Source organism: Diceros bicornis, chromosome 5 (genome assembly GCF_020826845.1).
Source record: "Diceros bicornis minor isolate mBicDic1 chromosome 5, mDicBic1.mat.cur, whole genome shotgun sequence".
In the NCBI taxonomy this organism is placed as follows: domain Eukaryota; kingdom Metazoa; phylum Chordata; class Mammalia; order Perissodactyla; family Rhinocerotidae; genus Diceros; species Diceros bicornis.
The window spans coordinates 14742608-14756157 of record NC_080744.1 but is presented as its reverse complement, the minus strand read 5'-3'; the positions used below and the strand labels follow the sequence as shown (position 1 = coordinate 14756157).

At 44.9% G+C, this 13550-nt stretch overlaps 1 long non-coding RNA gene and 1 other non-coding gene across 2 annotated transcripts; both read left to right on the top strand.

Moving 5' to 3' along the window:
• Positions 1 to 1761: 1761 nt before the first annotated feature.
• LOC131406549 (U1 spliceosomal RNA) lies at positions 1762 to 1924 on the top strand. Its single transcript, XR_009220189.1, has one exon. It is a non-coding gene; the product is annotated as a U1 spliceosomal RNA (small nuclear RNA).
• A 2374-nt stretch (positions 1925 to 4298) lies between these two features.
• LOC131405680 (uncharacterized) lies at positions 4299 to 12023 on the top strand. Its single transcript, XR_009220009.1, has 3 exons — positions 4299 to 4488; positions 4576 to 4661; positions 11304 to 12023. It is a non-coding gene; the product is annotated as an uncharacterized LOC131405680 (long non-coding RNA).
• The last annotated feature ends 1527 nt before the right edge of the window (positions 12024 to 13550 follow it).

Here is a 13550-nt window from a genome sequence, read left to right as displayed (position 1 = left end):
CGCAACCCCAACCCCTTCTCTCCATCCCATCTTCTCTATCCTTTAATCCACATTTTTCCCCTTCTGATTCATGTTACTTGTTTGCTTATTTCTTTCTTCCTGTTCCATTTCTCTATTGCTGCACAAAAACACCACCCCAAAATTTAAGAGCTTTGAAACAAAAACAATCATCTAATTTCATCACAAATCTGCAGTTTTGGCAGGGATTACTCTGGGGTCTCAGTTTAGGACTGAAACTGCTGGGGACTCACTGAGCATCTCTCTTTTCATGCATCCTTCTCCACAAAGCCTTGGGCTTCCGTACAATATGGCAGCCCCAGAGTAGTCAGCCTTCTTAGATAGCAGCTCAAGTCTGGCGGAGAGGGTTCCCAGAGACCCAGATGGAAGCTACAAGGCTTCTTCTGACCTAGCCTCAGAATTCTCTGAACATCACTTCTGCCACATTCTATTGGTCAAGCTAGTCACTAAGTCCAGATTCCAGGGGAGGAGACAGACTCCACCCCTCAATGGGCAGAGTAGCAGAGATAGAAAAGTTGTGTTTACTGTCTAAAAAATTGTGTTGGCCTCACTATCTAAAAACAAAAGGAGACATGAACAGATTAAATGGAATATTTCAGATATCATGAACTTACTGTAAAACATAACAGTATATTTACAAATTTTTTAAGTGTTTTAAAATACTTTTCTAGGGGCTGGCCCCGTAGCTTGGCGGTTAAGTGCTCCCGCTCTGCTACTGGCAGCCTGGGTTCGGATCCCGGGCGCTCACTGACGCACCGCTTCTCCGGCCATGCTGTGGCCGCAACTAGAAGGATGCAACTATGACATACAACTATCTACTGGGGCTTTGGGGAAAAAGAGGAGGAGGATTGGCAATAGATGTTAGCTCAGAGCAGGTCTTCCTCAGCAAAAAGAGGAAGATTAGCATGGATGTTAGCTCAGGGCTGATCTTCCTCAAAAAAAATAAATAAAATAAAATACTTTTCTATTTACTAGTATTATATACTTAACTCCACCACTGCACAATTTGCACAGTGGATGAAATTTGTACTTTGCCCTGGTTTTCTTTCTTCAAGCTTAGAACCTTGACTTTTTTTTCCTTTAGATTTCCCTAGGTTTAGTTGTTGTGTATGTTGAGGCAGTTCATGTGATGTAGTTTATGACAGGCTTACTGAGGATGGCGCCATGGGAAAACGATCCCTGTGGAGTTGCTTGGGGAAATATCAGTACTTAGATGTTTAATGGGGGGGGGCTGCCCTCATAATAATCGTGTCCAGGGAGAATGAGTTCGGTCGGCCGGGCAAGGACAAAATGCGCTGAAACTTCCTTTTTGCTGAAAGGAAGGCGAGACCAGACCCGAGCCCTGACCCGCCCCCAGGGGGCCCTCAGCTGCCGGGCGCCGGCGCCGCGAGATCCGGTCTTCCCGGGCGTCCCCTCCAGGTCCCGGACTCGTCGGGTCTCCGGTGGGGATTCGTAGGTCCCGTATCCCCGAGCGGGAGACGGGACGCAGCGGACGTCACGACAGGGGCGTGGCGTATGCAGATGACCGTGCGCGCAGAGGCTGCTGGTCCCGCTTGGCCGGGCCGCGGCGTCCTGCGTGTGGAGATCCGAACGCCGCCAGGGTCGTGGTCCGGGTGGGCGTGGTGGGAGCACCGGGCCTGGAGGGGGCGAGTGCGGCGGGGGGCGCGAGGGAAGTGACCGTGCGTATGGAGCGGGGCGCATGCGAGGGTGCGGGGTGCGGGGTGCAGCGTGCGGGGGGGACTTATACTTATCTGGCAGGGGAGATACCATGATCACGAAGGTGGTTTTCCAGGACGAGGTTTATTTATTGCGCTGTGGATGTGCTGACTTGTGCAATTTCTCCGAATGTGGGTAACTCGACTGCATAACTTGTGGTAGCAGGGAATTGCGTTCGCGCTCTCTCATGAGGGTTGTGGTGTGCAAACGTAAGACCCGGCAACTTATGCGATCGCTCACTTAGTTACGGGTAATCTGCTATGCTTACAGCGCTTAGTGAACACATGTTGCGGAGAGCGCTGCCGTCTTTCTGTTTCGTTAACATTTAGTACAAGTGAAACTAATCGTAGTTTTATTTTATTCGATGGAGTATATAATCCATTACTATCAGTACCTTGATTTCGCCCGCGGGAGCTCTTTCAAACTGACTGTTTTGCGCTTGCCGTGACCGCATCACTCACTGCACATTTCTTTTCTTTTTGGCTCAGCTCCATGTTCCAGGCTCGGCTTGTATTTTCCCGGCCCGAGAGCCTCTCCTCCCCGGGTGCTGATGTGTTCCTCCACCCTCCTGCCCGCAATGACCTAGGCTCACTGAGAAGTGACTGGAGAAAGGCTATTGGATCAGGTGGAGAGACCACGTCCAGGACAGCCCAGGACGTGATCAGGCCGACAGATACCAAGCCTTCGAGGCCGTGGCTCCTCTCCTCTGCCCACCGACCTGAAGTCCTTTGGCAGAGGCGGCTGCTTCCCGAAACGGGTCCAGGTTCTGTGGACTTCCTGGAGAGGCGCTGGAGTGGAAGGGGAGGGGCAGAGAACACTGATGTCCGGGTTGGACTCCTTGCCCTGGCTCCACGTATTTTGCAGACGTTTCACATCCCAACTGGTGTGTGCCCACCACCCAAGACCGCTCACCCACCCAGCGCAAGTTCCACAGAGGCACAGCAAGCCACACTGAGGTGGCCTTCCTTCGACTGAGAGTGTCCTCACTCCCTGACTGGGTGGCAGGCACCTCTGCACCTTCTAGGATGAGAGGACTCTACTGGGACAACTGAATAGTCATATGAAAAAAATGTTGGACCCCTTCCTCATTCCATATGTAAAAATTTACTCAAAATGGATCAAAGACTTAAATTAAATGTAAGAGCTAAAACTATAACATCTTTAGAAAACATAAACATAAATCTTCATGACCTTTGATTAGGCATTGATTTCTTAGGACACCAGAAGCACAGCAACCAAAGAAAAAATGATAAATTGGACTCTATTAAAATTAAAAACTTTTGTGTTCAAAGGACATTATCAAGAAAAAGTGAAAACACAACCCATAGTCTGGGAGAAAATATTTGCAAATCATGTAAGTCCCTAATAAGCAACAGGTATTCAAAATATATAAAGAAGTCTTATAACTCAATAAAAAGACAAATAGCCCAGTTTAAAAATGCACAGAGGACTTGAAAAATATTTCTCCAAAGAAGATATACGAATGGCCAATGAATACATAAAACGATGCTCAAGGGCCAGCCCTGGTGTCCATGGTTAAGTTTGATATGCTCTGTATTGGCGGCCTGGATTTGGTTCCCAGGCTCAGACCTACACCATTCATGGCCATCCTGTGGTGGCAACCCACGTACCAAATAGAGGAGGATTGGCAACAGATGTTAGCTCAGGGCAAACCTTCCTCAGCAAAATAAAGATGCTCAACTTTATTAGCCATAGGGAAATGCAGATCAAGACCACAGTGAGATATCACTTCACACCCACTAGGTGGCTTTTATCAAAAAGAAAGAAAAGAAGTGTTGACAAGGATGTGGTGAAATTGGGACCCTCTTACAGTGTTGGTGGGAATGTAAAATGGTGCAGCCACTTTGGAAAACAGTTGAGCAGTTTCTCAAAAGGTACACCACAGAGTTACGAGGTGACCCAGCAGTTCCACTCCTAAGTAATGAGATATGAAAAGGAAATGAAAACGTGGCCACACAAAAACTTGCACACAAATGTTCATAACAGCATTATCCATACTAGGCAAAAAATGGATACAAACCAGGTGTCTGCCAACTGATGAATGGATGAATCATCGTGGTATATCCATACAATGAAATGTTATTTAGCAATAAAAAGGAGTGAAGTACTGATTCATGGATAAACTTGACACTTTATGCTAAGTGAACAAAGTCAGACACAACAGGCCACGTATTTATATGATTGCATTTTTTTATGAAATGTTCAGAATAGGCAAATCTGTAGAGACACAAAGCAGATTAATGGTTGTCTAGGGCTGGGGGGTGTGGGAGGAAATGGAGAGCGACTGCTAATGCATGTGGGGTTTCTTTTTGGGTGATGAAAATGTTCTACAATTGATTGTAGTGATGATTACACAACTTTGTGAACATACAAAACCGTTGAATTGTGCACTTTGAGTTATATGGTATGTGAATTATATCTCAATAAAGCTGATTTATGAAAAAGCATTGAGAAGAGTAATTGGCCTGTGGTATTCAGTGTGTGAGTGTTAGCTCTGATGATGCTTGGAGAGCTATGAACGTAAGCACTAGGCACACGCAGCCTGTGTTACCGTGAAGCACTCTCTTTTATAGGATCTCCTCTATCGACGATCTCGGGCACTAGTGGATTATGAAAATGCTAACAAAGCACTGGATAAAGCTAGAGCGAAACACAAAGACGTTCTGCAGGCTGAAACGTCCCAGCAATCATGCTGTCAGAAATTTGAGAAAATATCCGAATCTGCAAAACAAGGTACCGTTATGTCGACCTTTGATCATCAAGTGTGCTTTAGACTACTGTGTAAATTCAATAGTTAATCCGAATCTCTCTTGTTCACAGAACTTATAGATTTTAAGACAAGAAGAGTTGCTGCATTCAGAAAAAATTTAGTGGAACTGGCAGAGTTAGAACTGAAGCATGCAAAGGTAGCGTCATATTAAAGATTTAATAATTTAAGTGACTTTGGATTTAGAAATGAGTCAGGAAATTGATAATAATCCTTCGGTGGCAGTTTCCTTGTGCAGAGATACTGTAAGAACTATTCCTGAATTGGAATTGTGTTTTCCAGGATTATTTCACTGCTTCAAAACATTTAGTTTTAGGGGCCGGCCCCGTGGCTTAGTGGTTAGTGCGCACGCTCCGCTACTGGCAGCCCGGGTTCGGATCCAGGGCGCACACCGACGCACCGCTTCTCCGGCCATGCTGAGGCCGCGTCCCACGTACAGCAACTAGAAGGATGTGCAACTATGACATACAACTATCCGCTGGGGCTCTGGGGAAAAAAAGGAGGAGGATTGGCAATAGATGTTAGCTCAGAACCGGTCTTCCTCAGCAAAAAGAGGAGGATTGGCATGGATGTTAGCTCAGGGCTGATCTTCCTCACACACACACATGAAAAACATTTGGTTTTAGTAAATAAAATCCTTCTTCCAGAGTTTTTTGCAGTATTGTTTACTTCTAATTAGGCCCTTTCTTGTAGTTAACATAAAGATAAAGCTTAGCCCAAACCTTATAGTAATTTTTAAAATAGAGAAGCTTAGAATTGAGAGAGATTGTAAAGATCACCTAATTCACACAAGAATAGCATCTCCAATGTCTCTAATGGTCAACTCTGCGAGACTCTAGTACCTGATATGTGAAACCAGTACCATTTTCTGAGTAGCTGTTAAAAAAAATAGGGCCGGCCCCGTGGCCTAGTGGTTAAGTTTCACACGCTCCACTTTGGCAGCCTGGGTTCAGTTCCTGGGCACAGACCTACACCACTCATCCGCAGCCATGCTGTGGCAGTGACCCACATACAAAGTGGAGGAAGATTGGCATAGATGTTAGCTCAGGTCGAATCTTCCTCAGCCGGAAAAAAACCACGACACGTGACTGGGCCAGCCCGGTGGTGTAGTGGTTAAGTTCATGCCCTCTGCTTCTGTTGCCCGGGGTTCGTGGGTTCAGATCCCGGGTGCCGACCTACACACTGCTCATCAAGCCATGCTGTGGTGGCGTCCCATATACAAAATAGAGGAAGACTGGCACAGATGTTAGCTCGGGGCCAATCTTCCTCACACACAAAAACTAAATAAATAAAAATATAAATCTTCCTTAAAAAAAAATCACTTAAAAATTTATTTAAGGGGCCAGCCCAGTGGCGTAGTGGTTGAGTTCGCACACTCCACTTCGGCGGCTCAGGGGTTCGCAGGTTTGGATCCCAGGCACACAGGTATGCACAGAGTATCAGGCCACGCTGTGGCAGGTGTCCCACGTATAAAATAGAGGAAGATGGGCACGGATGTCAGCCCAGGGCCAATCTTCCTCAGCAAAAAGAGGAGGATTGGCAACAGATGTTTGGCTGATCTGCCTCACCAAAAAAAAAAAAAAAAAAATTATTTAATATTTGCTGTCTTTGGTCATAGGGACTGAAAATTAAAAATGTATTCAGGGGCCGGCCCAGTGGTGTAGCGGTTAAGTCCGCTTGCTCCGCTTCAGCGGTCCAGGGTTCGCAGGTTCGGATCCCGGGCTCAGACCGACGCACTGCTTGTCAAGCCATGCTGTGGTGGCGTCCCATATGAAGTAGAGGAAGATGGGCGTGGATGTTAGGCCAGGGCCAATCTTCCTCAGCAGAAAGAGGAGGATTGGCAACAGACGCTTAGCTCAGGGCTAATCTTCCTCACAAAAAAAAAAATGTATTCAGAATTCCCAAAACTATAAATAAGTATTAAAGAAATTTAAGTAAACTTTTAAATGTTATTTTTTGATACATTTATAGCATTTACACTTATAAAGTTATTAAAGCTTAAAACTACTGAGATTTTGGGGGCGCTCGCTAATGAACACAAATCTACCTCTGTGTAACTCTGGCGAATATGTCCAAGTTTTCTCATCTAAAATAAGAAAGATAAGTTTCATTCCTTTAATTACAGTTTACCCTTCCGATATTTGAATACTTTATATTCTTTATGTATCTTCTCTCCTCCAGGCTAGACATCCTTGGGCTAGAGATTTTCATCCCCTACACCTCAACAATCTTTTCGTGATATTATTGCCCTCCTCTCATTGCTCTTCTGAAATATTGCGCCTGGAAGTGCAAACGCTTTCCCATACACCTACTAATTATTGTACAGGTTGCTTCTTACAGCGTGTTTTATATGTATAAGATGAGGGGTTTTGAAACTGCCATATTGCACCAGCTTGATTTGGCTTATACTCACACTTTTTTTTTCTTTTCTTCCTCTTATAACTCAGTTCTTGAACCACAAACCTGTAGTTGTGTGTTTTGGCAGTTTTTTTTAGTAATTATTTTTTTCATTTTTGTTGTAAAAAACACATAACACAGAGCCAGCTCTGATGGCCCAGTGGTTAAGTTCGGCAGCCTGGGTTCGGTCCCTGGTCACAGAACCACATCACTTGTCTGTCAGTAGCCATGCTGTGGTGGCGGCTCACACAGAACTAGAAGGACCTACAACTAGAATATACAACTATGTGCTGGGGCTTTGGGGAGGAAGAAAACAAACACATAACAAAATTTACCACCTTAACCATTTTTAAACGTACAGTCCAGTAGTGTTAAGTATATTCATGTTGTGCAACAGATCTCTAGAACTTTTTCATTTATTGAGCATTTAATTTTTAAAATGTGATTGCAAGCCACATTTATGTCTGTTAAATATTAGCTTGCTAGTTTTAGCCCAGCGCATAGAGTTAGTTCTTTTGGAAACTTGGATTTGATCAGATGGTATTTGACTGTTATACTAGTCACTCCTCCCAAGTGATGGACATTTGTAATTTATGTGAACTTCCCTTTTATGTCTTCATCTAAGTTTAGATTTAAAAGATTGTTCAGGGGGCCAGCCTGGTGGCTCAAGTGGTTAAGTGCACACGCTCTGCTTCGGTGGCCCGGGGTTCGCAGGTTCGGATCCCTGACGCGCACCGACGCACTGCTTGTCAAGCCATGCTGTGGCGGCGTCCCATATAAAGTAGAGGAAGATGGGCACGATTGGCAATGGATGTTAGCTCAGGGCTGGTCTTCCTCACCAACAACAACAAAAAAAATTAGTAAACAAATAAAAATAAAAGATTGATCAGGACCAAAGGAATCAACGTTGTCAATCTAATCGTAGACGTGTGTGGCACCAAAAACAGCTAAATTTTTAGTTCCCTTCCTTTCTTTCTATCCTGATTGGTATGAACTCATTAATTAATATTCTTTGGTTATAGTTAGATAGTTATGAATTCACCTATTTATACTATCATCAACCATTGTTTTTTCATTTTATCCATGAAGGATATAAGAAGTATCAAATTCCTCATTAAAATCAAGATATATGTTGCCTGATTTCCTGGTCTAATAACACTGTCAAGAGAAAAATCTTTTGATAAGCTTGGCATGATTTATTCCTACTGAGCCTGTGTTGGTTTCTAATGTTCACTGTTTTTGTTCTTTTTAAAGAGGTTATAAACTGTCCAAGATTTTGTTACAGATCAAGGAGAGGTTGGCAAATTACAACCTGTTTTTGTACAGCCGGTGGGCCAGCAATGGTGTTCATATTTTTAAATGGTTACAAGAAAAGCAAAAGAATAATATTTCATGACCCGATAATTCTATGAAATTCAAATTTAATCTGTAAATAAAGTTTTGTTGGACTACAGCCAAGCTCACTCATTTGTGCTGTCTGTGGTGGCTTTCACAGCAGAGTTGAGTAGTTGAAACAGAGACCAAATATCTCTCAAAGTCTAAAATGTTTACTGTTTAGTGCTTGAAAGAAAAAGTTTGCTGACCCTACTATAGATTGATGCCAGCCTCTGATTCCCGGATTCTATACTTTTTCAAATCCTTTCTCAAATGTGTTCTTTGTGTTCAGATTTCTGATCGCTCTTCTAGTCCAGGGGCTCTCAACTGGAGGCGATTTTGCCTGGCAGGAGACATTTGCGGTTGTCGCAGTAGCTCGTGGGTGGGTTACTACTGGTATGTAGCGGGTAGAGGCCCGGGATGCTGCTAAACGTCCTACAGTGTGCAGGACAGCCCCCACAAGAAAGGATTATACAGCCCAAAATGTCAGGAGTGCTGAGGTTGAGAAACCCTGCTCTGGTGTCTAAGATTTCTTTTCTTTTCTTCTTTCTTTCTTCCTTTTTTTTTTTTTTTGCTGAGGAAGATTCGCTCTGAGCTAACGTCTCTGCCAGTCCTCCTCTGTTTTGCATGTGGGTCGCCGCCACAGCATGGCCCCCAATGAGTGGTGCAGGTCCACGCCCTGGAACCGAACGCGGGCCACCGATCGGAGCGCACCAAACTTAACCACTATGCCACGGGACCGCCCCAGCCCCCCGTCCCCCCCCCCCCCCCCCCCCCCGCTCCGAGATTTCTTAATGATTTTGTAAATCTGAACAAAGTCCCGTTTTGGTCCCAGGATCCACATAAATTATTCCAAAAAGACTAGATATTGGTTAAACTCACAGCAAGATGGTTTAAAACCACTTTGGATTTCATCTAGTATAACTGGGATATGTCTTATCACATAATTGAAATCTGATTATAACAGAAAACTTGGTAGTTAGGTCATTTTTGTGTCCTTGAAAATAGTCTCGGATTCTTTATTAAGGCAGTATAAAATGTATGAGGAGGAGGGCAGTAAAAAAAATAGAAGCGATGACGCCGACTCTGAGGCTGTGCAGCGAGTCCTCACGTGCCCTGTTGGTAAGGGGGTGAGCACACGCCCTTTCGGGGGCCAGTTTGCAGTGTGTCCCAGTGCAGGGTGTGCCTCTGTTGACTCACCAGTCCCACTGAGGAGTATACCTTTAAGAAGATAATCTCACAAATACGGACAGGCTCAAAGTCATTTGTCACAGTTCTGTTGTCACACTGGCAAAAAATTGACAGTAACCAAAACACCTAAAATTTTTAAATGTTTATTTTCCCTTAATTTCAGACTTTCAGAAAAGTTGCAAGAGAAATACAGAGAATTCCTGGATGCCCTTCACCCAGATTTCCCAAGTGTGCACGTTACCACAGCTGCGTGTCCTTCTTCCTCCCTCCCTCCCTCTCTTCACACGTACTCACACACGTACACACACACCCCTGTGCACACTATTTTTGTCTTAAGCCATGTAAGTTGCAGATAGATACCTCTTCATTCTTAAACACTTCAGTGTGAATTTCCTAAAACCAAGTAATCCTCTTCGATACTCAGTACAGTTATAAAGATTAGGAAATTAATATTGATAGAATGCTGCTATCTGATCCAGAGACCTTTATCCACATTCCACCAGTTGTCCAAGTAATGTCTTCAATGGCAAAAGGAAATTCAAGATAATGTGTTGCATTCGGTGCACATGTCTTTTTAGACTGCTTTAACCTGGGAAAGTTCCGGAGCCTTTGTATTTCCTCACGCTGGACACTGTCAGAAGCACAGGCCCGTAGGCTGCCCTCCTTTGGGGTGTGTCTGATTACTGGGTTTGGGTCACGCGCTTGGGCAGGAACGCCGCGGGGGTGATGCTCGGATCTCCTCCCTGCAGCACAGCAGAGGCACGTGCTGTTAATCTGCTGCCTTACTGGCAACGTGTGACTTGGATCATTTTCTTAAAGTGATGTCTGCAGGTCTCTCGGTGGCAAAGTTACTATTTTACACTTTGGAATTAAGAAGTATTCTGTGGGGAGACCCTTGGGCCTATGGAAACACCCCATCACTCAACCAGCACCGTCCCACAGAACTTTGTGCGAAGATGGAAATATTCGGTCAGCGCTGTCCAGTATGGTAGCCACTAGCCACATTGTGGCTATCGAACGGTCGAAATGTGGGTAGTGCAACTGAGGAACTGAGTTTTTATTTCATTTTAATTGACAGGAATTTAAATTTTAGATGGCTTCACGTAGCTAATGGCTACAGTATTGGCATTTCAGCCCCGCACTGTTTTTAGCATCCATTCGTGACTTTTTGCCTGAATCAGTTATTATTACGATGGTTGCCAAATGGTCATTTTCTGATCCCATCGTTCTTCATACATTTTAGTCGACCTTCTGCTCTGAGGAGGAGGTGTTCCTTCACCCCCATTCATAATTAATGTGACCTGAATATACTCACATTTGTCTTTAAACGTGTCTCTAAATTTGGATGCCAGTTTATGTGTTTTACAAGTGGGTACTTAGGTATGAATTTCATAGAAAATCTTTGTATGGAATCTTACTATTTTTATCAAAACTGCTCTAACCCTATGCTATCGTATGTGTTAATGGCTAAAGGAAAGTGATCAGAACCTATCTTACAATCAGAAAATGTCTCCTAGTTTAACTTGGACACAGAGGGCATACTGGATCCCTCCCTCATTAGAACATCAGTAATTCGAAACATTAATACTGGTCTAGATGGAAATTTACAGAAGAATCGGGTACTTGGAAAATATGGTACCCGAAACAAGTTACATAATTTTATGTCTTTAAACCTCGACTTGTACGTAATAAATGGCTGTTTCCAAAATTCTGATGATCTTAACAAATTTAAAGTTATGTGATTTCTGATCCTGTATATTTTCAACAAGATTCTTCCCAAGTATTGGAACTTCATGATTGGTTTTCCCTTCCCTCATAGGGTAACCTCCAGTTGCTGCAGAACTGCCTGGCCGTGTTACATGGAGACACATAAGCCACACGCTCCACTTTCCGGTTACAAAGGGCTGCCTTCCTTCAGATTTTATTTTTGTTTTCTTCATGACGTTAGGCATTTACAGCTCACTGGAAACAAGGACACAGCTGACGAAGCGCATCTCCTCTCCTTTTCTCTGAGCCGCAGCGGAGCGGCGCCGTCGCCGTCGCCGTCGCCGGGTGCGGCCAGTCTGCGGCGGGCCGCTGCGCTCCCGCACCCGCGTGCTGCCCGGGCGCTGGGCGCTCGGCGCGCGCTCCTCCCCTGCAAAGCCCAGAGGGCGGTCCTTGTTTTCAAGCGGCCTCTATGACTGTGTTTATTTTATGAATAGGATTCCTTGTGGCTGCCAATCTTCTCTGCCTTTAAGTAATTTCTGAAGTTTAACCCTTTCAGAACACATTGTTCAAACAAGATAAAGATTGCCGTTACCTTTTTCTTTTTGAATTTTGTTTTTAAAAAGTAATGTATGCCACCTTAGTTCATTCGTGTATCCTGGAAAACATCTTAATCAGACTTATTTTTAATTATGAACATTTCTTAGAAGTTTTGGGACGGACTTTATGTACTCTTTATAAGTATGATTTGTGAAGAAAAGCAAATGCATTAGTATGTTTGCCTTAAACTTGTAGACTAAACCAACTATTGTCAAATAAACAGTGATAACAGTGATGGTTTCTAAGTCTGTGGTCATTGGATCACTCTACAGTTCGGAGTAGCTCTGAGAAATCTACTCCTCTATTATGCTTTACTTTCTTTTTTCTTATTTCCTTTAAAATGGCATGTTGAACCGAGTTCACCAGTCCCTTTACAAGAGAATGAACTGCTTCTCTCTGTGCTCTAAGCTCTTCCTAGTCATAGAAGATGGAACTGGGCAGAGGCCGGTCAGAACAGCTGTTCCTAAAATTCAGGAGCAGAGAGTGTGGTCTGTTCCGGTTTCCTGGATTCCCTCCCTAGCTCAGCGGATGAACCAGGCGAGAGATGCCTCTGAGCCACCTGGTAGCTGTCGCCCGGGTGTGTAGACTGGTGTGGAGAGAGGAGGGGGTCTGCTGTAGGGGACAGCACTTGTCGGTGGGTGGAAAACATTGGAATACTTGGGATACAAGTTAGGGCACAAAGAGGATACTGATTGATTGTCAGTAATTACATTACAGATATTTTTGGCCTTTCTCCTATGAAGGAACATAATGTCATTCCTAGTGTGGAATTAGGTTGAGTGATTGATTGGATTTTCCCACTGTCGTTTTCTAACTTTTCTCCCATCTGGAAGCCACAGGCATTTGGGTGGGTCCCCCCTCGGGTGGGTTCCCAGCGTGCTGACATCTTCCCACACCGTTCTGAAGAAGGCCTGGTCTAGGGCTCATGGCGAGTCCCCACGACTCCAGCCTTCTCTGCAGCGTGTCCTCGTGCCTCACTGGTGTGCCGGTTAACGTCTCCGTCTTGAACCCCTGTTCCCCGATGCTGTTTGAACTGCTGCTTTTCCTTTTGGCTGAGTGTGTTCTGTCCTTCGTGTCACCTTCACTGGTGAAAACGTGCCCATGCAATGCCCACCCGTGGGCGAACGTGTGATGGAGAGCCTTAGCTTCTGGATTCGGGTGTGGTCCCTCCACAGCTGCCCTTGTGGCTTCAGGAGGGTTGTCCTGACCTCTCTCTGCCTCAGTTTCCCTACTATAAAGGACATAACGACCTACCTCACAGGGGTGTTGTGAGGATTAATAAATGCTGGTACAGTGCTTTGGAAATGTGAAGACGCCGCGTCAACGCTAAGAAATAGCAAGTACAAGGCAAAAAGCTCTACAGTGTTCCATATACCCGTCCGCGAATCCGTGTCTACCAAGGGGGCCTTTTTTCTGGGAAGGGGGTGGAGTGGAAGGTGACATCCCTTGGCCCCTGGTTTGCGTTTCTAGAGTGCGTGTTGGGGTGGAGGTAGACTGGAAGCAGCTGTTACACATTAGAGTGTGTGGGTGGGTGGGCGGGGGGAGGGTTGCTTAATAGTTACACAAATGTGTTAACGACCACACTAGCCGAGGGCCCTCTCACTAACAAAGCGTACAAATAAGGTAAAGAATGTACGTTACTCCCTCGAGGCCATACTTAGGAAAGTGTCTACTTTGTCCCTCCGGAACAATTGAAGCATTTATTCCGTAGCTCACTGCTGGTCTCTGATAGTAACAGCCAGCCCTGGATTCACCGCTGTTG